We start from the raw sequence: 7,060 nt of genomic DNA, 5'->3' as shown, positions 1-7,060 counted from the left end.
CTTGATCCACCACTTGTTGAAGCTTCTGGCAAAAGTCCCATTGACCCCAATGGTGCTGGATTAGTCCTAGTGTCTAGTATAATTATTAAGCCCCAGTGAGTTAATCACTTAAAAAAGAGGAATATATTGAGTGGTTGTGATACCATAGAAAAAAAGGATTGTTTAAAGGACATGGTGAAATAACAACACAAAATGTTTTGGCCTGTGCAATATAGTCAAAGGGTTACTTGAGAGTTAGGGGAAACTGGAGCCAATATGAATAAAAGATGAAATGGTGGGAAGGGATATATAATTATGGTTCTGTAATATTTCCACTTTTCTCTTCACTTTAGCTAGCCTCCCTTCACCTATTATTATCAACCCTGGGCTTTTGTATTTTGAGAGCTTCTTACTATTTACTAGACCATTCCTTATTCCTTCATAAATGTTTAAATTTGGGTATGCTAGAAATTTCATCACCTTGAATCTTGCCACATGTCACCAGAAGTAATGCTTGAACAATTACTATTTTTGATCTTTCAACAGTCTTGGGGGGTTTTGGGGGTTTTATTTTTCAGGAATATTTTGGGAAAGCGATTATCTTTCTCTTGAGCTTACTTCCAGCAGGGACTAAACTATTTAAAGACAACCAGCTTTAATGATAATGAAGTAGACATTTTGTCTGCTGCTAGCCAGCTGCCTCAAAAATCCGTGCTGGTCAAATAGTTCTATGAAAAAATTGTTCCTGCTGAAATTTAGTGCTTTAACAAAATTGGACTTCAGTTCTTAGCATGACAACATGTTTGTTATGTGTAGACCTAAACAAGGTGCTATGAACGTCATAATAATCTTATCTAGGTTTTCATACTGTGTTCATCACTCTGTTATCTGAGTACCTTACATTTTCAACCAAATAATCGCAAAAGGAGAATTTTGTTTCCTTATTGCAAACTTTTGGATTATATTGCTTTTGGCAGAGCAGATAATAAGCAGAGAGATTGGTATGAAGGAAGCATGAGCAAGGGCATGTGGGGGGTCTAGAAGAGTTGGGTTTTATTCTTGGTTCTGTCTGTAACTTCAGCTAAATCTCTCAGTGAATCAGTTTATCTAGCTATAAAATGGGTATAAAACCTCTGTCACAAGGGTGCCTTGAAAATTACTTACTGTTTTTAGAGCATTTTTAGATCACTGAATGAATGGTACTATAGAAGTGCGCAGTATTATGAGTAAAGTATATTGCCAGGTCTTCCAGACCCTTTGAATAACTATGAAAGAACTAGATTATGTTTTCTTAGGTATTTGTGACTAAATTAGAAAAAAAGTCTTATCCATAGAGGAAAAACTTGGTGAAACATTCACTGATATAAGGTTTTGCAGATGTTAAACGTAGGCAGCATGAGTGAGGCGTTGATTTGAGTGCTGGGAATTCAACAGAGCCTCCCGTGGAGAAAGACTTTTTTACAACATAATCCCTCTAGTCTCAACTGCTCAGTCATTATGAAAATTATTTTACAACTTCTTTACTGAAAGGGAAAAGGGGTAACTGAGTGTGGTTTATCACCCATTTCACACAAAGCACTCTGATATTACGTTACATCTGTTCTGGGCAGCAGAGTACCAGGTATCGTAAGAGACCTATGTGGAATGAGCTGGTGGCCTTAGTCCATTTCCTAGTGCATGTGACCACATCAGTCACCCCCACTGCTGGCATGAACTGGGATTTTAGTTGCCAGAGTGATCAGACAGGCCAAGGACTGAGCTGGCAAGAAAGACTGTTATCCTCTAACCCCTGTAGATTAGGGCTGAGGCATCTCACCTGAGTCTTGTCCCTGAGAAAGTGAGAGACAGCTTGCATGGCTGCTGCTTGTGCTTTGCCATTTAGTGGTGTTAGAACTCCGTAATATCAAGTGAGATTTGAGAACTGGACCCCCAAACAAACAAACTTTTACAAGTACTAAAACATGGGTGGTCATCATGGCTGCATAAAGAAACCACATGTCCATCAGTTTCTGTGGGGGAAGAGATGACCAATGTTGTTAGCATATATCTATGCTTGGGTTGTCTAAGTCAGGATGAGGAACATAGGTTTGAAAGGTCTTTATTACTGTAACACTCTACTCTTTGCTTTCCAGAAAATTGTCCAAATTACTATGCAAGTATTTATCTAGCTTTCTGAATGTTTCTGACAGCACTCCAGATGGCAGTCTGCCTTTGAAGCTTAAAACACCCTGGACCAAGATTACCATGTGGAAAAGATTTTAACTTATGTTGATCAAAATAGAGAGACTTTCACAATGAGTGAACCTGGGATGGGGGGTGGGGGCGCTGCAGCGGAATTGCTGGATAGTTAGATGAAAGGTACCAATTGCATGATTTCAATATTTGGGTGAGGCAAGAAATACTCAATGTTTTTGGATGCTTTATCTTCCTAATCATTTGAGATAAGTTAACTGTAAAAACCCAAAACTTCTTTTGCATGTTTTCAGACAAAAATACAAAATAATTTATGTTCATGTTCTTATGTCCATCACCATAGAATCTGAGTGCCTGAAAGCAGAAAGATTCTTTACATATAACAAATATTGATAGATTTATGCAGATTGAGAGAGAGAAATGTAACCCAAGCAATAAGGACACTAGTTTTAGCAGTGATCTTAAGTACAGGGGGTCAGTTCATTGCACAAAACAGAAGGAAGAATTTGTGTTACTCTACAATGTCTTTTTGCAAGAAGGTAGTTTTTAATTAAGTATCCCTTTCTTAAGTGTCCTTCATAATAGTATCTAAGTGCTCTCTATAAATCTTGAGTACAAGGAATAGCCATAAATGCAGTAGCTTCAGGTTCATATCTGTGCTACAAATATTAGGGGCTGCTGCTCTGGCTTAACTGAAGCATTTTAGTGCTATGTCTTCAATTTTATACTTCAGCTGTAAGAAGTTTTTTGAAGATTCCCCTGCTACCTTCCCACTCTTAGACAACAATAAAAACAATATCTGTATTATTCAAGCATGGGGCTTACATTTAGGTAAATAAATCAATATTTATAAGTGCCTAATAGAAGTGGCCTGATTTTTTCAGAGGTGCTGACACTCATGGTTCTCAGTGCTTTTAATGGGAGCTGTGGTACGGTGCCTCTGAAAATCAGGCTACTGATGTAGGCACTGAAATGTGGTTTTCAGTGCTTAACTTTAGGCAATTGGGTTTGAAAATTTTGGCCATCATGCTTTGAAGGGGCAGTTTAAATGGTTAATGGTGTCCTGGTTTTAACATGTGTATCGCATCCGACTTATTCTTCACACCCACCATAAGACACAAAACCTGGAGGAGTTCAGGAGAAGACAGGGCCAGGCCATTTGGCTGAGTGGCTGGTGGAGTGTGCATGGTATTGGCACTTGGCATTGAGATCCCAGGCCCCCTGCCAGCCCACCCTTTTCTCTGTGTTTGTTTTTCCACTAGGAGAGGAGCATTTTACTGAAGCATTTACTTTGAAGTAGATGCTGGAGACAGACATTTAATCCTTAGACCACCTGGATTGTGTTGACTAAAATAGCTCAAACAGTTTCTGTAGGCTGACCTCATTTGGAGTAGGGGTTGCTGTTAAGTTGGGAGGATCGGACTGAGGAAGAATCTGTACTGAGTTTGTACTGAGGAGGTGGTTTGCAAATTTAAATGTCTGAAACACAGAAGAAGCCTCCATAAGAACGGCCACACTAGGTCAGACCAAAGGTCCATCTAGCCCAGTATCCTGTCTTCCAACAGTGGCCAATGCCAGGGGCCCCAGAGGGAATGAACAGAACAGGTAATCATCAAGTGATCCATCATCTGCCATCTTTTGGCGGACAGAGGCTAGGGACACCATCCCAGCTCCTAGCCATTGATGGACCGGTCCTCCATGAATTGATCTAGTGTCTTTTTGAACCCTGTTATAGTCCATAAGGAGTGAGAGAGTTAAACTATTTTACCTCTGCCTGCATTCAGCTTCTGCCCCTGAGCCCTGCGGGGCTGACCTATGCTGCAATAGGCCGCGTCGGGCTAATACGCTGCCCGGCGGCTTAGGGCCTGGCTGTGGGCTCCAGTTGGTCCGCGGGAGAGGGGTCGGTGCATGGGCCAGCCAACGCTTCGGGGCTCGCTCTGCTGGCCGCGCTCGCGGTCCCTGCCCGCTCTCTGGGGCGGGGCGGGGCGGGAGTGGGACGCGCCGCAGAGGCGTGAACCTCCCTCCCCCCGCCCCGGCAGATCCCGGGCAGGGCTTCCCGTCTCCATCCCGCGCCCCCTGGCGCTTCCAGCTGCTCCGCCCGGCCAGGGGAGCGCCGCGCCGCGCTGCGGGGGCGTTGACAGAGCGGTGCCAGTCAGCCGCGGGGCGGCGCGCCCTCAGCCCGGGCGCGGGACTAGCTCCGCTCGGCCGGGACGCGTCCCACTGGGCGGCGGCGGCGGCGGCTGCGGAGCCGGGCTCGGCGGGAGAGAGGCGTCCTTCCCTTCAGGTAAGGGCTCGCTTCGCCCCCGGGCTCGGGCGCCTGGCGGGGTTTGCAGCCCATTGCTCTTGACACGGGCAGCGGGTGGGCGGGATGCGTCTGCTCCCCTGCGCTTGGGTCCTGCGCGGAGCGCTGGAAACGGTGTCCGCTTGGCAGCAGCGCCGGCAGGATCCTCCGAAAGATCCGCGTCCTGCCGGTCAGCAGCAGCCCCCGACTTGGCGTCGTGTGACCGTGTTGCGGGCTGGCTGGCTCAGTGCGTGCTCCTAACAGGGGCTTGCCGTTACGGCCGCAATTTCCCCAGGCAGAAGGGACCCGGTTCGTGCAAACGCCTACCTAAACGCGGGCTGTTCCTTCTCGGTTCTCTTCCCTGGGGCTCCACGCTGCCTTTTTCAGACAATGGGACAGATCCTGCCTTCAGCGGCGCCGGTGCAACCTCATTCATTTCTATGGGATTGTAGCAGTGTAGCCGTCAAGATAATTGGCAATGATGCACGCTTCTGCAGACCTTTACTTCGTCATAGTCATGAATTTAAATTAAATACTTACTTTTCGTCGTCTTTAAAAAAAATTCACATGAAAATATTTCCAGTATCTTGATGCAAACAGTCATATAAGCTTTTTTTTTTAATTCCCTTGGCTAATGTTGTTTGTGCTACAGTTAAAAATATAACACACTGCATTTCTCTTAACACTTTTTTTCCAACCTCAGTTAGCCTTTCCACCCCCACCCCCTACTTTTTTTAAAAAAAAAAAACTAAAACAAAACACTTTTTTTCCCCACACATATACAGCTGTGCCCTCAAGTACAGAAGTTCCTTAAAGCAATGGGACCTGCAGAAAAATGTGAGAATGCAGCTACTTGTGGCTAAAATGTTTTCATGTTACAGCATAGAAGAAAAAATCTGGAAATTTAGTGTTACTGAGCCAAACTAGTTCTAACTTCTGCTGACCAACCAATCTCAATACATACAATATTTGTACCAGTCTTTATCCTTCATCCTTTTTCCATTGGACCTTCTTTGAAAATGTGTTATGAGAAGTGCTCTGATATGTACCTGTTTAGTCAGTGAGAAGCTTCGATAACCCTGCTAGTTGAAAACTTATAACCAGCCTACATGGAAATACACCAAAGACAAACTCTCATCTATAGTTGGACTCTTGTTTTTACTGAGCATGGCCTCTCATTTAAACCACTGGATTGAGACTGGGGAGATCTGTTGTCAAGTTCTGTCAGAGGCTTCTTATGAAACCTTGGGCAAATCACTTAGGCCTAGATCCTCAAAAAGTACTTAGGCTCCTAACTTCCATTGGAATCAATGGAAATTAGGCGCCTAAACACCCTTGAGGATTTGGTTTGAATCCCTGTACTTTAATTCTCCATCTGTGAAACTGACATACTTCCCAGGGTGCTGTGTAGCTCCCTTGATTTCAGAAAAGCATCATTAATGAGTGGAGTCCAGGAAGAATTAAATAGCACAGAAAATATTTTAAAAGGGAAAGAAAAGAAACCCATAAGGGTAGAAGACTGGATGCTTGAATTCCATCTCTGATGCCACCAAAGGCAATACAGTATATTTAATTCTTGACATTCATTATTTATTCTTCCTTGAAAGTTCTTCCAAATCCTTTGATATATAGTAAACTCATCATTCATTCCTCACAGCAGTCCTTCAAAAGGAAATCTCATCCATATATATGATCTCTAAACTAGTTCTAGACGTCCTGAGGCTGAAGGTTGCTGGCTACTTGCTGTGAGGTGCTGAGCTCCCTAGCCATACTGATGTCAATAAAAGCTCAGCACTTGGTGAGATTAGGCCCCAAATGTTGGTGGAAGCAGACTTTACCATCTTTGTAGTAATATCTTTCTTACACGTGGCATTTCTAGTGCCATTAGTGTCTTTCTACTCAAGACAAGACTTCTAATTTGAATAAAACCACATACAGTAACAATGCAAAATTGTCTTGCTCATATGTCCAACACTGATCAGGTTTTGATAAAATATGATGCCACCTAGACTGCTCTGTTGATTATAATGAGTTGGGGGTTTATATTAGAAGATCTGAAATTCCCAGCAGATCTTAACCCTTAAGAAATCAGCTAATCCTAAAGGCAGTTAAAGAGCTACTGGTTAAAAATAATGAGTCACCTTTCCTGAAGTACAGATAATTAGAAATAAGAAACTTTAAAATAATATTTTCTTTTCACAGTTTCTACCATTTGCATTCTTTTCATGTTGGGCAATATAAAGGAACTTGTCAGCCAGTTTCATACTTGTGCTGATATTGAGTTTCTGGTTGATTTCACACTCAAGTTCTCCAGCACTAGTAAGATGCTTCAATGTTTAGTTTGCAGAGACTGTTGAAGAACATTTATTAATGAACAAACATTAAGCACACTGTTTTTCACCAGATTTTAAAAAAATCCTGGCAACATTTCTGTTGGTCTTAGATTTTGTAAAATTTTATTTTCCCCGACCATTTTTATTTTGTTCCTGACAGTGTCCCTGGCCAGTTTCCTGATGAGCTGCTAGGGGACACTATAGTGTGGATGAAAGAGCTGCTGTGGAGGAGAGGCTCAATCATGAGTCTTGAGAGGAGCCAGTCCAGACTTGA

Source organism: Eretmochelys imbricata, chromosome 1 (genome assembly GCF_965152235.1).
Source record: "Eretmochelys imbricata isolate rEreImb1 chromosome 1, rEreImb1.hap1, whole genome shotgun sequence".
Classification (NCBI taxonomy): Eukaryota; Metazoa; Chordata; order Testudines; family Cheloniidae; genus Eretmochelys; species Eretmochelys imbricata.
This window is presented reverse-complemented; position numbering follows the sequence as displayed.